General features: G+C 39.7%; 1 long non-coding RNA gene across 1 annotated transcript; it reads right to left on the reverse strand.

The window, feature by feature from the left end:
• Nucleotides 1-592: 592 nt before the first annotated feature.
• Nucleotides 593-14,642, reverse strand: LOC116283469 (uncharacterized). The gene is made up of 5 exons (XR_012059370.1): nucleotides 14,410-14,642; nucleotides 13,824-13,929; nucleotides 12,048-12,153; nucleotides 2,712-2,794; nucleotides 593-1,124 (listed from the first exon to the last, which is right to left on the reverse strand). It is a non-coding gene; the product is annotated as an uncharacterized lncRNA (long non-coding RNA).
• Nucleotides 14,643-18,456: the final 3,814 nt, after the last annotated feature.

Here is an 18,456-nt window from a genome sequence, read left to right on the forward strand (position 1 = left end):
TAAGGCCCCCTGCCAGTCAAGAAAACCTTCATTAATCACTGAGATGCTCATTCTCTTGTTTAAAGACAATGACCTGCCAGCAGTTACACAGTAATCAGGGCAGAGGTCACGGGATGTTCAGTTTGCAAACTTTCCTTTCTTAAGAATGTCTTCACTTCTGGAACCTAAGGCTGCTTTAAGTGAATATGCATGTGTTTATGAGAAAGAAGGAAAGAAAGGAGAATGAATCATAGCTGAGAAGTGATATTTATGTTAGGATTTCCCTTTCTTTACAGTTTCAGGTTTTGTCTTAAGCACCTTTGCCTCAGGGGAAGAAGGCATCTCAGCACGTGGTTGGGAGCACACTGAGTTGCATACTCTCCTATTCCCTTCATCCAGAACATTCTGGGAAAGACACAGTGAGATGAGGAAGACGGGCAGAGGAAGGACTTAGGACCCAGGCAAGAAGGGAGGTGACTCTCCCTTCACATGGGAGACATTCAGATTTAACTCTTTTTGGTCACCTCGTATGTAAATCAGATTTTTTTTTTCTTAATTGAAGTATAGTCAGTTACACTGTGTCAGTTTCTGGCATACAGCATAATGTCCCAGTCATGCATATACATACATATACTCGTGTTCCTACGAAAACAGATTTGGTTTTAATTCAGCTGGTGTTGAAGTTACTATTTGAAGGAAAGAACAATCAACAAAATACCTAGAAAAGAAGAGATGTGGCAAAACTCTCCGATTTCTGCTTAAATAGGAGAAACATACTGGCAAGAAAATCAATAAAGAGCTTGTATTCTCTTTCTTTTAACTTTACTGTCTTTTTAACCCAAAGGTATATTTTCTTCTGTACGTCATCAGCTCGTCCCCGGAAGTGTACAGACTGATCCACCAGGAAATGGGTTAACTTCTCCAAACTTGAATCCGGACAGAGAATGGAGCTGCATAATATCTGTACGTGAGAGGGAAGAGTTTGCCTGCTTCCATCAGGTGGGTCTGCTCGGAAGAGGGCACCCTGGTCTCTGTCTTCTTTTGCTCAGGTGATGGAGGGAGTTAATCCACTTAACCCCCAGGGCTCAGGCTGCTTCCTATCCTGTGAGGAGGTGCTCGGTCTGGCTTGCTTCTCGGGTCAGCAGCTGCAGGGAGATGAAATGGAAACTCTTCATTGTCATTGAGTCTCTTTCTCTGCCAAAGAACAATTGATCCCTGAAACCGTTAGCAGAGGGAAGAGGCTTTCCAAGGACAGCAGAAGAAAGAGTCAAATTAACCCAAATGATCAGCCTCCCCTGGGACAGGGAGTAGTCTAGAAACAAAGCAGTAACAGGAGACAGTGAGGAGGGCGGCCGAGACTCCCCGGGAGGCAGAATGTTCTGTTCCAGCCCTTCGGGGTCAGGGACACCAGAGAGGTCTGGGGATCTTGTCGAGCTACGTCTCCACTTAGTAGGACTCCTTCTGTCATGTAATATGACTTTATTCCATTTTAAGCATGTTGTGTAAAATGTTACTGGAATCAAAAGAGGTCTGACTCCAACCAGGCTGTAAATCCTTAAGGTGATACTGAGGGAAACAGTGATGACCAGGGACGGTTGGTCGTCACTGGTCTTCAGAGAGCACTCTTTTAAATTTGGGGCTAACAAAAGAATTCTACGGAAAATGTGCCCAGACCCTGCTGGGGGTCAAGTGTGTGAGCTGACCTCACCCACATGAAGGAATTGGATGCTTAAAGAGGAACTGCTGAAATGAAGACCAAGTTCACTACTCACAGATTGTCTCTGAAAGAAATACTAAACCACGAACTTAAAGCAAGAAGAAAAATAAACTCAGAAGGCAAGACTGGGATCGAACAAGAAGTAATACAAGAAAAGATGACAAGATGATCATAAAAATATGGCAACATGTCGAAATCTCATCAACCACAAATATCAGTAGTATTTGGGGCAGTTAACGTCAGAGTATGATGTAATTACAAGACAATCAGAAGAGAGGACGAGAGAAGGAATTTGAGAGGGAAATTATTTTCCTTTCTCTACTATAATATATTAATTTTCCAGTTTGTTAGAAAGATATATATTTAAGTTTGCGTGTTACTCAGTGATATTTTTTCTTTTATTAAAAAAAAAGCAAATACGATATAAGATTTACACAGATTGATTTTGAGTCCTGAGTTCATGGATGACTTTTATATGTTTTCTGTATCTTAAAATTGTTTACCAAATTAAAAAGAGACAGAAAAATGGGATAGAAAGGGAGGGAAAGAGAAAGAGAGAGAAACCCAGCTATAGAGCAAAGTTGTCAGATTTGAGAGAAAATTGGAGAACTAGTAAATCAAAAGAGGCCATTCTGAGGTTAATCCAGAAAAGGGAACAGTGGTCTTGTGTACAGCTGTTTGAAGGAAGCAAATCTCTATGGCTATCAATCAATAAAGACAGTTCTTAGGGGAAAAAATGGGTTTCACGCCATGAGTAAAACTTTAAGATTTTTTTCAAGCAGTAAAAAGAAAAGAATAAAGTCACATCAAAGACAGAGAGCAGAACCTAGGATCAATATGGAGGATCCAAAACAGACAAGTTCTTGTTCTTCCAGCCCTCTGGCTAGGGGTTTCCAGAAGAGTTACGTGAAGCAGAATCGCAAAGCTCCCATCAGAATTTCCGGAGTTAAGTCTGAGTGTGATGTACGTTAGTACCTAAGTTCAAGTTTATGAGTTAACATCCAGCCTCACTTACTGTGGGGGCTCAGTTCTTCTCAATGCTGTGTTATCTTCATAACGTCCCACATTTAGAAGCCTCTCCAGGTGCTCCTTTAGAATCTAGACAGACACCAAGCCAGGTGGTCAGGGACACTAAAACTGAATAACCTTCCGAACATTCTCACACAGGGAAGGCCTTGGCCTTAGCCCACTAAGCACCACCCCTCACACAGACCAGACACTGGAAGGTTCAGTGTCTTGCTGAGGGGCACACGACTTGAGAATGACGGAGGCGTCATTAGAAATCAGGTCTGTCTAAATCTGAAGCTAATTATCAGCCTCCTCTTTTGGGAGCTGACTGGGAAGCAGTACAGAATCATGACTAAGGCCCTGGTCAGCAAAGACCTAGCATCTCTGTTGAGAGAATGGTTTTCATCTGAACATAACTTTTTAGGTTTAGTGGGACCCAGATAGAGCTGGAAGAGATGGGAAAGTTGAGTATCAGGGTGAATGTATCCAGGGAAAATGGGTAAAACAGTTATATTATAGTCACATCAAAGGTAATCGGATACTGGTATCTATTGCTTAACAACACACTTTTAGGCAGATTGTTAAACATTATCTTATTAAAGCCAAATAGTCATCTTGTAGGAATGAAATTTAGGACATTTTCTTGTTCTCATAAGTTATGAGAAAGTTTAAAAATTGTTTGTTACTCACTGTAAATTGCAAATATTTTTCAGTTGGAAATCAGCTTGGAACTAAAATGAATGAACAATGAAATTCATTTACTTTAGATTAACTTTGAGATGTTAGAGCTGGAACACAGGTGGGAGGAGGTCACTGGGTTCATCTCCTGCCTCCAGAGGGACCTCCAGTGAAACATATTCTGGTCTCTTCCCACAACATTTCTCAACCAGGGGTGAACTTTTTCTACCCCTTAACCCCCAGGGGATATTTGGCAAGAAAGTTCTGAAGACATTTTTAGTTGGCACAACTGAAGTGTGCTACTGTCATCTAGTGGGTAGGGGTCAGGATACTGCCGTACATCTGACAATGGACAGTCTGCACAGCAAAGAATTATCCAGCTCCAAATATCAAGAGTGCCAAGGATACACAGATCCTGATGTTCACAGCAACACTGTTTACAATAACCAAGACGTGGAGGCAACCTAAACGTCCATTAACAGATGACTGGATAAAGAAGATGTGAAATGTGTATATATATATATATATATATACACATATATATATATATAAGGGAATATTACTCAGCCATAAAAAGGTGTGAAATAATGCTATTTGCAGTAACATGGATGGACCTGGAGATCATCATACTAAGTGAAGTAAGACAGAAAAAGAGAAATAATATATGATATCACTTATATATGTGGAATCTAAAACAAAACAAATGAACTTACTTACAAACCAGAAATAGACTCACAGACACAGAAAACAAACTATGGCTGTCAAAGGGGAAAGGGTGGAAAGCAATAAATTAGGAGTTTGAGATTAAAAGATACATACTACTATATACAAAATAAACAACAAAGACCTACTATATAGTACAGGGAATGATATTCAGTATCTTGTAATAACCTATAATGGAAAAGAAGCTGAAAAATATAGATATATAACTGAATCACTTTGCTGTATATCTGAAACTAACACAGCAGTGTAAATCAAGTATACTTCAATTAAAAAATATATTAACCCACACCAAGACATATCATAATCAAGATGGCCAGAGTCAAGGATAAAGAAATGATTCTAAAGGCAGAAAGAGAAAAGCAAAGGGTGAACTACAAAGGAACCCCCATAAGGCTCTCAGCTGATTTCTCTACACAAACACTACAGGCCAGAAGGGAGTGGCAAGATATATTCAAAGCCCTGAATGAAAAAAAGCTGCAGCCTAGGATACTTTATCCAGCAAGGCTATCCTTTAGGATAGAAGGAGAAATAAAGACTTTCACAGACAAAAAAAAGCTGCAGGAGTTTAGCAACACTAAACCCATGCTAAAAGAAATATTGAAAGGGCTATTCTAAATAGAAAAGCAGCAGGATGCTACACAAATGAGAAACGTACAACTGGAAAGGTGATAACTCATGAATTACAAATAAAGAAAACACGAAATTATAAAAGAAGACATACAAATCACTGAGAGTGGGAGAGGGAGACAGGGAAATATAGAATTTTTTTTCTTTCTTTTTTTAAATTTTTTTAACAGTAGGATGGGTTTGAGATCATGTTATTATCAGTTTATTAAAAACGGGTATAGGTTAATAGATTTACAAAAAAGGGTAACCACAAGTCAAAAATTTACAAGGGAGTCACAAAAATTAAATAAAATCCATGATAATACAAAGGAAAATTACCAGACCACAAAAGGAAGAAGAAAGGAACAAAGAGGATATACCAATTCAACTGCAAAGATAAGTTCAAAATGGCAATAAACACACATCTATCATTAATTACTGTAAATGTTAATGGACTAAATGCTCCAGTCAAAAGACATAGAGTGGCAGAGTGGATAATAAAGCAAGAACCTTCAATATGCTGCATACAAGAGACCCACTTTAGGGAGAAGGACACATATAGATTGAGAGTGAAAGGATGGAAAAGGATATTCCATGCAAATGGAAAAGCCAAAAAAGCAGGTGTTGCAGTACTGATTTCAGACAAAATAGACTTTAAAACAAAGGCCATAAAGAAAGATAAAGAAGGACATTTATAATGATTAAAGGAGTGATACAAGATGAAGATATTACACTCATTAATATATATACACCCAATATAGGAGCACCTAAGTACATACAAGAATTACTAACAGAGATAAAGGGGGATATTGATGGGAATACAATCATAGTTGGAGATTTTAACACTGCATTAACATCACTAGACAGATCTTCCAGACAGAAAATAAACAAGGCAACAGAGAAATTAAATACTACAATAGAAAAACTAGATTTGGTGGATATTTTCAGAGCTTTACACCCCCCAAAAATAGAATATACATTCTTTTCAAGTGCACATGGAACATTTTCCAGGATCGATCATGTACTTGGACACAAAAGAAACCTCAACAAATTTAAGAAGATAGAAATTATCTCAAGCATCTTTACTGACCACAATGCCATGAAACTGGAAATCAACAACAGAGAAACAAAGGAGAAAAAAAGAAAAGCATGGAGATTAAACAATATGTTATTGAAAAAACAATGGATCAATGAGGAAATCAAAGCTGAAATTAAAAAATACCTTGAGACAAATGATAATGAAAGCACAACCACTCAAAACCTATGGGACACAGCAAAGGCAGTGCTAAGAGGGACGTTGATAGCGATACAGGCCTTCCTCAAAAAAGAAGAACAATCTCAAATAAACAAGTTAACCCACCACCTGAATCAATTAGAAAAAGAAGAACAAAAAGCCCCAAAAAGCAGCAGAAGGAAGGAAATAATAAAGATCAGAGAGGAATTAAATACAATAGAGATTAACAAGACCATAGAAAAAATCAACCAAACCAAAAGCTGGTTTTTTGAAAAAGTAAATAAAATCGACAAACCTCTGGCCAAACTCACAAAGAAGAAAAAAGAGAGAGCACAAATTAGCAAAATAAGAAAGGAAAATGGAGAAATTACAACAAACAAAATAGAAATACAGAATATCATACGAGAATATTATGAAAAACTATATGGAACCAAACTGGATAACCTAGAGGAGATGGACAAGTTTCTGGAAACATACTGTCCACCAAAACTGAATCAAGAAGAAACTGAACACTTGAACAATCCGATCACTAGAAAGGAAATAGAAATAGCAATTAAAAACCTCCCTACAAATAAAAGTCCAGGACCAGACGGCTTCACCGGGGAATTCTACCAAACATACAAAGAAGAACTCATACCAGTCCTTCTCAAACTCTTCCAGACGATTGAAAAGGAGGGAATACTCCCAAACTCATTCTATGAAGCCACCATCACCCTGATACCAAAACCAGGCAAAGACACTACAAAAAAAGAGAATTATAGGCCAATATCACTGATGAACATAGACGCCAAAATCCTCACCAAAATTTTAGCAAATAGAATCCAACAACACATAAAAAAGATTATACATCATGACCAAGTGGGGTTCATCCCAGGGACACAAGGCTGGTTCAACATATGCAAATCAATCAATGTAATACATCACATCAACAAGAGAAAGGACAAAAACCACATGATCATCTCAATCGATGCAGAAAAAGCATTTGATAAAATTCAACACCCATTTATGATAAAAACTCTCGCCAAAGTGGGTATAGAGGGAACATATCTCAACATAATAAAAGCTATATATAACAAACCTATAGCCAGCATAGTTCTCAACAGTGAAAAACTCAAAAGCTTCCCACTAAAATCTGGGGCAAGACAAGGATGCCCACTATCACCACTCCTATTCAATATAGTCCTGGAAGTCCTAGCCACAGCAATCAGGCAAGAGAAAGAAATAAAAGGGATCCAAATTGGAAAAGAAGAGGTAAAAGTGTCATTATATGCTGACGACATGTTACTATATATAGAAAACCCTAAAAGGTCCACAAAAAAGCTACTAGAGCTGATCGAAGAATTCAGCAAGGTAGCAGGTTACAAAATTAATGTTCAAAAATCAGTTGTCTTTCTTTACACTAACGATAAATCAACAGAAAAAGAAAGTAAAGAAACAATCCCCTTTAAAATAGCACCCAAAGTAATAAAATATCTGGGAATAAATCTAACCAAGGAGGTGAAAGAATTATACACAGAAAACTATAAACCATTGATGAAGGAAATTAAAGAAGACTATAAAAAATGGAAAGATATTCCATGCTCTTGGATTGGAAGAATCAATATTGTTAAAATGGTCACACTGCCCAAGGCAATCTATAGATTTAATGCAATCCCTATCCAATTACCCAGGACATATTTCACAGAACTAGAACAAATCATAATAAAATTTATATGGAACCATCAAAGACCTAGAATTGCTAAAGCATTACTGAAGAGAAAGAAAGAGGCTGGAGGAATAACTCTCCCAGACTTCAGACAATACTATAGAGCTACAGTCATCAAGACAGCATGGTATTGGTACCAAAACAGACATATAGACCAATGGAACAGAATAGAGAGCCCAGAAATGAACCCACAAACTTTTGGTCAACTCATCTTTGACAAAGGAGGCAAGAATATACAATGGAATAAAGACAGTCTCTTCAGCAAATGGTGTTGGGAAAACTGGACAGCAGCATGTAAAACAATGAAGCTAGAACACACCCTTACACCATATACAAAAATCAACTCAAAATGGATTAAAGACTTAAACATAAGACAAGGTACAATAAACCACCTAGAGGAAAACATAGGCAAAACATTATCTGACATACATTTCAAAAATTTTCTCCTAGAAGAAATAAAAGCAAGAATAAACAAATGGGACCTAATGAAACTTACAAGCTTCTGCAGAGCAAAGGAAACCAGAAATAAAACAAGAAGGAAACCTACGGAATGGGAGAAAATTTTTGCAAGTGAAACCGACAAAGGCTTGATCTCCAAAATATATAAGCAGCTCATACGACTTAATAAGGAAAAAATAAACAACCCAATCCAAAAATGGGCAGAAGACCTAAACAAGCAGCTCTCCAAGGAAGACATACAAATGATCAAAAAGCACATGAAAAAATATTCAATATCACTGATTATCAGAGAAATGCAAATCAAAACGACAATGAGGTATCACCTCACACCAGTCAGAATGGCCGTCATTCAAAAATCCAAAAATGACAAATGCTGGAGAGGCTGTGGAGAAAGGGGAACCCTCCTACACTGCTGGTGGGAATGCAGTTTGGTGCAGCCACTGTGGAAAACAGTGTGGAGATTCCTCAAAAGACTAGGAATAGACTTACCATATGACCCAGGAATCCCACTCCTGGGCTTGTGCCCAGAAGGAAATCTACTTCAGGATGACACCTGCACCCCAATGTTCATAGCAGCACTATTTACAATAGCCAAAACATGGAAACAACCTAAATGTCCATCAACAGGTGACTGGATAAAGAAGAGGTGGTATATTTATACAATGGAATACTACTCAGCCATAAAAACCGACAACATAATGCCATTTGCAGCAACATGGATGCTCCTAGAGAATGTCATTCTAAGTGAAGTAAGCCAGAAAAAGAAAGAAAAATACCATATGAGATCGCTCATATGTGGAATCTAAAAAACAAAAACAAACAAAAACAAAGCATAAATACAGGACAGAAATAGACTCATGGACAGAGAATACAGACTTGTGGTTACCAGTGGGGTAGAGGGTGGGAAGGGATAGACTGGGATTTCAAAATTGTAGAATAGATAAACAAGATTACACTGTATAGCACAGGGAAATATACACAAAATGTTATGATAAATCACAGAGAAAAAAATGTGACAATGAGTGTGTATATGTCCATGAATGACTGAAAAATTGTGCTGAACAATGGAATTTGACACAACACTGTAAAATGATTATGAATCAATAAAAAATGTAAAAAAAAGAATGTATGGATAAAAGCAAGAAAAAAATATATTAAATGCTATTACATGTTTAAAATAAAGCCACCAACTTCATGTTAGTTGTATTATATAATTTTAATTCTAATGCAGCACTTTATGTCTTTTGATGTCCATCAGGAAGATGAATTAAAACTTTAATTAATGAAGAAAAAAAAAGCAGTGCCAAGGTTGAGATACCTTGCTTAATCGAAAGAAAAAGCAGGAAGTTTCCCTTGGAGTAGATTAGCAGGAAGCAGACACTCAATGTGACCCTAATGCTCATATCCATTTCTTTCCAGATTTCATACAGCAGAGTGACCACATCAATACTTGACCTAAAATGCAATATGCATTTTGCTATGTGTGTCTCAGCCTGACTTCTGATCAATTTCCACGTGTTTCTGTAACACAGTTAAATCTAACTCCACTTAATCACCCCTCTTCAACATGGTCACAGTGAAGCAGTTAAGCACTAACACCTACAATGCACTTCTAGGCGATACTTGTACACAGAATGTACATCTTAAAATAATGACATTCTGGCCAGTGATTTCCTGATCACAACCCACTGAAGGAAAGGAGTAACTTCTCTGAGCAGCCGTTCTAACTAACCACTGACTTCAAGAAACGGTATTGTAATATCAAATTGCAGATTACTATCTTTAAGGGAAATCATCTCTTTAAAATTGTCCATTCTCTGGTTTTAATGAGAAAATTGGCAATTTGGGAGTTGATGCCGAAAGAACTAACTCATTGTTTCTGAGAGTCTCCATTCTGGGTTATGATGTTTGCAGGATTTATGGTATGTTGAACTCAATTCCTTATCCCAAGTCGGAGATTTAGGGAAACTGGGGCACACTTACAAGCAGCAGAACACAGGGTTCGCATGTGGGGTTGCTCGAGGGGCCCTGGAAACCATTCCCAGTCACGCCCACCCCTCAGAGCTTCCCTGTTGCCTGGTTGGCTGCTTCAAGACAGCCTCAGGGGAGGGGAGAGCTGCCAGGCTCCGCCCCGGTTCGGGCAGGGGGCTGTGTGCAGCATCGCTTCTACCTGGCGGCTTAAAGAAAATTTAAGGCATTCCGCATGTTTTTAACGGCAATTTGAGTAAAGCTGGACAAAATGTGCCCCCACTGCCAGTAAGCAAGACCACTGATTAACAACGGAAACTGATCTTGTCCCCAGATTCTGCCCCAGGTAAGGGCACCTGCTTCCGCCTTTGTTCTCACCTCCCCTGGGGAGGTCAGAGGTTTCGGGCAAAGTGGACAGAGCCCTGCACTGGGAGGCAGCACCTCTTGGTCTTCCCATCACTGCCAAGGCCTTGGATTCCTTTGCTGCTGCTCACAGTTCCCTTGTGGTCCAACGAGCCTCTGTCCGTGGACCCTGAGCCTCCCCAGCCTGCATGCCCAGTGAATCCATGAAGCAGCAGGGGCACACAGGTCTGCAACCTGGCCTGTCCTTCCCTTCTTTCTCAGGGGCCCCGGGGAGGGAGGGCTGCCTGCTGAGGTTCTCTGTGGGGCTCTGGCTCCCTTTGTAAAAGGCATACTTTCAGCTGGTCCTGAGGATAAGTAGCACCTGACGAATCAGAGGTGGTGGACAGTGGGGATGGAGCTGTGCTGGGAGAAGGGACTGGAAGGAGCAAATGCAAGTGGTTCAGGCAGGTGTAGCCCTCGGCATGCGGTGGGGAGGGATCAGTGAGGGGGCTGCAAATGGAGCTTAAAGTCGGATAGTAGAAAGCACTGACCACCCCAGAAAGAATGACTGTGCAGTCTTGTTGGGTAACAGGGTGAGAACTGGGATGAACTAGAAAAGAGAGGATATGAGGTACCAGATCTGTGAGAAGTGAAGCCGCGGGGAAACAGTTCTTGCAAAGGAGGTTTATAACCCCTACTTAAAGCTGAGGAACTGGTGGCTCAGAGAAGTTGAGTAACCTGCTTTTGGTTTTCAAGAAATACTTCTGAGTGGCTTCACTTCTCAGAGGTCTGATGCCTCCGTGTCCTCCATTCTTGTCCACTCCAGCTTTCCGCCTGTTGCCCAACAAAAATGTTGAAAGAATTAAATAAGATTGTGTATGCAAAATACTCAGCAGGGAGCCTGCTCTCATGGACAATAAGTGCTGTGATGATATTCCAAAGGCATCGTGGGCCTTCGTTCAACCCATTTAGTTCAGTACTTAATAACCAAATAGGATATCCAGCCAAATCTGACTCCGGGTCCTCTAAATTCTCACTGACTTTGTAGTCATTTGACAGCAAGGTTGTCTCTCTATTAGTGGGGAGACTATTCCAAGACTTAGTGTCTCTTAGTCCTTGGCTGCCAGCACAGCACACGTAGGCAGAAAATTACAAAATTACAATTCAAATCAAGGGTTTTTTTTTTTTAACCAAAATGCCTTGTATTTTAAAAGGCGGGATGTTTCTCAGGGTTTGCTATTGGCCGCTCCACCCTGATTTTAAAACCTAAGGAGGAAATGATCTGTGACTCTGTGATTACCCATCTCATTGGGTCCCTGGTAGGACTCCAGTGTCAGTCATCTGCCAGCTGCTAACATCTGGCACCTGACCTCACCCTTCCAGGATGCAGTTTCCTCATCTGCGATAATCCCTTTCTGGTCTTACAAAATGTACTTCTGTACCTTTTACAAGAACATGTTGGTCTAAAGTTCTTAGAGACACAAACTGTCAGGCCCAGAAAAAGAATCTTCATTAGCATTTGGCTTGGATTTCTCGACTGTCCTCTGGGGCTCAGATTTGTTTGAGGATCTGATGAAAACTGGATGCTGAACCCAGAAAAATGTACCAACAGGCACAATTCCACATACCATGTCTTCTGAAGCTCCTCTGAGGATTCTAGGCTTAGAACCTGGGTTCTAGGTCAGAAATTGAGATGCAGACAGAGGGTGACTTCTCAAGATCACCCAGTTAAGCCTGTGAAGACAATTTCAGCTGTCATTCAACATTTTGCAGTGATCACCGCTTACACAGGCACACATGCCAAGTTACCAAGTCAAAACATTTTGTGCATCCATTTTCTTGCAACAGCTTCACAAATTGGGTCAGATTGATATTATTATCATTATCTGGAATATGTGGAGATGGTAGAGACGGTACAACTTCCTTAAAATCCAACAGTTAAGTGGAAGCACAGTTTGCACTTTCAACCTGGCCATCCTGAGTCACACCCCTTTCTCTGGCTGCACCACAGTTCTGGAAGTAATGTAGGATACCGGTGGGCAGAATGAAATGTGTGCGGAAGAAGCTTGACAAAGAATCACAGGAACCATGTGGTTGGCTAACAGGGAGGATCTAAGAAGTCTTCATGGGCCTTGAATAGGGGGGTAGAGAAGACAAGGAAGGGGTTTTCTGCCTGAGGGGATAGTGTGGACCTTGGCATAATATTATTGCTGAGATAATAAAAGAACAGGGAGACACAGCTGCATCATGGGGTTTGTACAGGCGGGCGGCTTCCCCAGTCAGGGAGGCAGGTGAAATAAACAAACAGAATCATTATATTTCTATCATCCTAAAGATCTCTACTGTCAACAATAACAAATCTGTAATTTGTATGTAACATAATATATAATAAGTTGTATACAGAAATACCCTTATGTTTTTATGTTATATACAAATGGCATATTTATTAAGTGTATTTATTTATTATTATGACTTTTAATATTATAGTAACAATATTACATTTATAGAAACAAGATCTTGCTATATACACTATATATTCTGTTTTGGAAATGTTTTGTTCGTCCTGGTAATTATTTCCCTTTTTTCAGGTCAATAAACTTTCAGTAAATGTAACATCCAGACCATGTTCAAATTTTCTAATTTTCCAAAATGTGTCATTTAAAGATGGCTGGGGCAAACTAGTTTCTTATCCAGGATCTTAAATGCACTTTGGATAGTTATTTCAAGGTGGCTAACGCTTGCTTTAACTTTCTCAGCAAAAAATCAACAAGAGATCACAGCTTATCTCCTTGTGGGAAAATCCTTTTTCCCAGTAAATACTGATACAACAAGGAAGCAGTTTATCATAAGGAAAATGAGCTATCTGTTTATTGGGTCATTCCGATTAAACCACCTACTGGCCAAGATAGCATCACAATGATCCTGGTAACATGTAAGGATGCTTCAAACCTTGGCATCTATAGCTATGTGCTTGTGGTACTTCTGGAGTTCAGTTTGCCACAAAAGAGATCAGCACCTGAGTTCTGAGCAGCTGGGGGGAAAAAAAGTTTAAAAGATTTAAATGTATTAAATTTTACATTGGTTGGCCTTTTAAATGTACCAAAACAATTTATTCAATGCCTCTAGAAGGAAGGGTGGATTTTACCACCCAGAGAATAGCCAGCTCTCTGGACACAGGACTCTTTCCCACCTCAGGCTTGCTGCCTTTTAGGTGGGTGGGAAGGACCACCTCATTCCATTCTAAAGGCTCTGGAATCCTGTTGTTGGTTTCCAAAAGCACCAATGCAAATTCATTTATTTATCTGTTCATCAATTCATTCACTCATTCGCTTATTTAACAAATGTTTACTGGACATGGATAACAAGTCACTTGCTGGGGACACATTAGTGAATAAGGAACTCACCTTCGAACAACTTAAGATGCACCTAATGGCAGCTGGATGACACTGTGGATCTCAGGGCAATAGGGATCCTTTTGCATCCTCTCTCCATTTTTAAAATCCCTATTCTCTGTTCCAGGGAAGAAGGAGGGAGTGAGGAACAAAGAGAGACCGAGAGGAGCCCCAGCAAAACCCCACTGGCTGTGGTGGAGGCCCTGCTTTCCTAGCTTCTGCCTGCAACTTCCCCCAAACCGTCTAACCCATCTCTCCCCAAATTCCTGACCCTTGAAAACTGTGAGATATAATTGTTGCTATTTCATGCTGCTAGGTTTTGTGATGATTTGTTAAACACGAATAGATAACCAGAACAGATTTTTACTTCTCAATCGATATCTTTCTTTTCTCTCTCTCTCTCTCTTTTTTTTTTCTCTCTGCCCAGAGGAATGAATTCAGAAAGGAGGGGGTTTAGGGTCTTATTAAAATTTCCATCTCTTTCTAGATCCCTTGCCCACTAAAGGGAAGGGGTAAGGTAGCCTTGTTTAAAAGAATTCAAATAGTGGGCTTTTCCTCCAACAAGAGATAAAAAAAACATACAGAAAAGTCTGCTTACTTTAAATATAATGTCGCTGAATTATGGTTTATCATAGTGCTGCAGGACCCTGTGAAACCGAAGTCACGTGTGCCTGACCTGGGAGCAGTGGGCGGGGCTCTTCCTCAGGCTTTGTCCCAGGGTCCCAGCGAGGTTCTGATGGTGTGTGTGCACCGCATTCCTCCTCGGACCCCTTCCCAGTTTGACGAGCTCTGAGGAGGCAGCACATAAAGCAGCACAGGAAATGCAAGACATCTGTACCGGAGCCTGGGAACACACTTTCCCCAGTCCCCTTGCTGGTGTGGTCCTGGCATGGAGCGGGGCCTCTGGAGAAATGAATTAAAGAAACAAGTCCAGTGGAGAACATGGGATTCCACTTCCATTCATCTTCCTTATTTTGCAAACACCACATTCTGCAAATCCCATGCCAGTAAAGCTCTTGGATCAGCCCTCAAATTCTTCTGGATCCTTAAGGGAGGAGATGTCAGGGCTGGCCAAGAATCTAAGTGGAAACTGATGACAGAAGCTGACATTAATCAGCTACACAGTATGTTCTTCCCAGCAGGTTTCTTCCAATAAATCAAAGGCCAGCAAATCCAAGGGGTGTTTAGCCATGAGAGAGCAACTGTTTGCTGTTCTCTTTCCTTGCTAAAGATGATGAATTTAATGTTTAATTGAATCCAACACTGGTGGCCGTGGGAGTGTTTGCTGTAGGTGTTGGGTGCACTTACCACATACAGTCACATTTCCTCACGGGCCGGGGGCTTTAGGCAAGCATCCCCGACTCCACATGGTTCATCGTTTATGTTGAAGTTTCCTGGCCAAATGGAGCCACCACCCTATCTAGTGATCTGAAACAGACTCAGTCTTTCAAGTTGGAATCCTCAGGCTGTTTTGGTGACCAAATACTTCTTTTCCTTCCTGTAAGACCTAATTAAGATACTTAAAGATATTAATGTAATAATGTCTGTTTAAAATCCAGCGAGGACCAAGCTCTTTCAACATCACTGTGTGCGGGGGTGGGATGCAGGGAATAGAGAACAGGAGAGCCTTCAGTCTGAGGCCACGCGCCACCCACCCTAGCTGTTCCACCTTAACTACATCTTAACCTCTCTGAGCTGCTTTTTGCTATCTTTAAAATGAGGATTAAATCCAACATCACTGATTCTCAGTAATGAAAAAAATGTGTGTGATTAAAGATTAATGAAAAAAATATGTGTGAAGGCAGTTCTTATGCTACAAAAGCGCTATGAACATGAAAAAATAGGATTATTGTGATTTGGACCATTAATAATATTTACTAAGGAACATGGAAAAAAATGGAATGGCTCTTACAGCAGGAGGTTCTGGAAGAAGCGCATGAGAAAAGGAAATGCCAAGGTCTTAGTAATAGAGCCAATACAAAACTCTCTTCTAGGACAGATATCTTGATGGGATAAGATACTTATCTCCAAGTCGAGACTCATGGCAAGTCTATACTAGGCCAATAAATGGGAAATTTATGGAAAGAACTCGGTTGCTTATATCCAACCAACAGTTCAGATAATTAAGGCAAGTGTTTCTTAGGCATGAATGATAATTAAATTGAAAAGTTACTATGACTGCGTAGTTTTGGCAGGTAGAAGCTATGTTAATATGTTTCTGACGTTCTTCAACTTCTAACCCATAAATGTCTAGGCTTTGGTAAGAAAAAGGAACATGAAATCTGATTTTCTGTATTTCCTTAATGATTGCCAAAATAATTAATACAGTCAAAATTACTTATATTTCTATTTCTCAGAACATTATCACAGTTTTCTCACTTTAGAGTCTTAACGATTGTCCAGAAATAAGCTGGACAATTATCATATTTATCTTCAGATACAGAAGCTGAAGTTCAGCTAGGAACAGTGATTTGCCTGAGATCCTATAGACACTTGGTGGTAGAGTCCACACTGGGCCTGGCTTTCCTGGCTCCTCCTCAAATATATCTGTGCGTTATGTTTAAAATGGTCACCCTACGTGCACTTAAAAAGAAGGAAATTAAATTGCTGAGACAATTTCATGACATGCATCAAGACTGCTAAGAATTTCACCCTACATATCTCACAAAAGTGTGTCTAAGTACCCAGGATGTAGACCGGTACCTACATCTAGAAATATGTTTATAAAACTGGCTGTTTGCATAAGATTCTTGCTCCATTCACTTTCTTATCTCAAGACACAAGGTAATAGAAATGCGAACACACAAAGATTTCGGGGTTGAATAGATCTGGAACAAATTCTTGTTGGATCACTTACTAGCTGTGTGGCCTTAGACAGTCTTCTCTCTGGGTCGTGATTTCTTCCCATACAAAATGGGGCTAATAGCTACCAAATAAGGTTGCTGTAAGGACGAAACAAGCTAATGCACGCTTGCCTCTGTCTAATCATTTGGGTCTCCACTCTAAGTTTCCCTCCTCAAGAGAGATCTTTCCAGACTCCAGTTGCTAAATAGCTCTTCCCTCAGCATCCATTGCTGCTAATGCCATCATCCTATCTTCTTTTCTTGGAGCACTTTTCATTATCTGAATTTATCTAATTTATTGATCTAATCACGGGTTTATAGTTTGTCTTTCTTTCTAAAGCTGCAGGTGACAAGAAATTAGAAACTTGACTCTCTACTGCTTCTCAAGGACACCATGATATAATTAAACACTCATTTGGGGAACACTGTTGGAATTGTTTCATGTGTTAATAGCACCCTCTTATCCTATGCAATGCATGATCTTTTTGGTTATAGTGCTTTGCAGTGAACACTTAATAAATCTTTTTATGCACGAAGTAAGTATATACCAATAAGATTAGGCATAGATTTTTTTGCTGGGGCTTATGATAAGGCCTAGAAATGCAGAGATGCCTAAAAGGCAGTCTCCACTCCCCACAGGCTCATATTCTGTCACTGAAATGGTTTATTGTTCTACCCTGGTTCTAAGATTCAAATACAGCAAAATAGTGTCATATAACTTTCTATCCATAAAATCCATTTGAAAAATATTTGACTGTTTTTTTATCATTTCTCTTCATCATGATCATGATCATCAAAACTAACACATAAATATCGCATGATATCACTTACATGTGGAATCTGAAGAATGGGCACAAATAAACTTCTCTACAAAACAGAAACAGACTCACAGACATGGAAAACAAACTCATGATTACCAAAGGGGAAAAGAGGGGGGGAGGGATAAATTGGGAGTTTTGAACCGGCAGATACTAATTGTTATATACAGAATAGATAAACAACAAGGTCCTACTGTGTAGCACAGGGAACTGTATTCAATAGCTTGTAATAACCCATAATGAAAAAGAACATGAAAAGAAATATATATATATATATATATATATCTGAATCACTATGATGTACACCAGAAACTAACATGACATTGTAAATCAACTATACGTCAATTTAAAAAAGCAAAACAAAATAAAACAAAAAACGAACGCATGATTTCCTGCTAACTCCTACTTTTGCAAAGTTCTGTGCTGATCACTGTGAGGGTACAGAAGTGACTAAAATATGGTCCTATATTTACCATACTCTACATGTAAATATTCTCAATTTTCAGAAAGATGGTAAATGTGTAACTCTGTGCCACCTGAAAGCCACAGGATAGTGTGGAGATGTTGGCTCGATCTAAATGTGCCAGATAACACAGGTGGCAGAACCTGTTCTGTCCACAGGCCACCCTTAGCTAACGACCTAGTATAGGAAGGTCAATGTTTACCTCTCATCACAAGTCTATAGCAGATCCAACAGGAACATGGGAGGATTCCATGCCAATGGGTAGGGCAGAAGGAAGACGAAGGGCACCTAGAGTTCTTTAATAGAAACCTTGCTTTAAGGAGGGCAGACTGTTATTAGCAGAGGGCACTGTAATTTTCCTTACATCCAGGTGGACATTCGCCCGCTCCGCAAAACTGGTGCCCTGCTATTTATAGATTAATTCTTTATCCTCCTCAGAGAGGCCAGATCCTCAAAGGCCGTGGATGCTAAATTCCAATCGAATTATCACTGTGACCAGCAACAAGGGCTACTGTCGAGAT

This window comes from Vicugna pacos, chromosome 15 (genome assembly GCF_048564905.1).
Source record: "Vicugna pacos chromosome 15, VicPac4, whole genome shotgun sequence".
NCBI lineage: Eukaryota > Metazoa > Chordata > Mammalia > Artiodactyla > Camelidae > Vicugna > Vicugna pacos.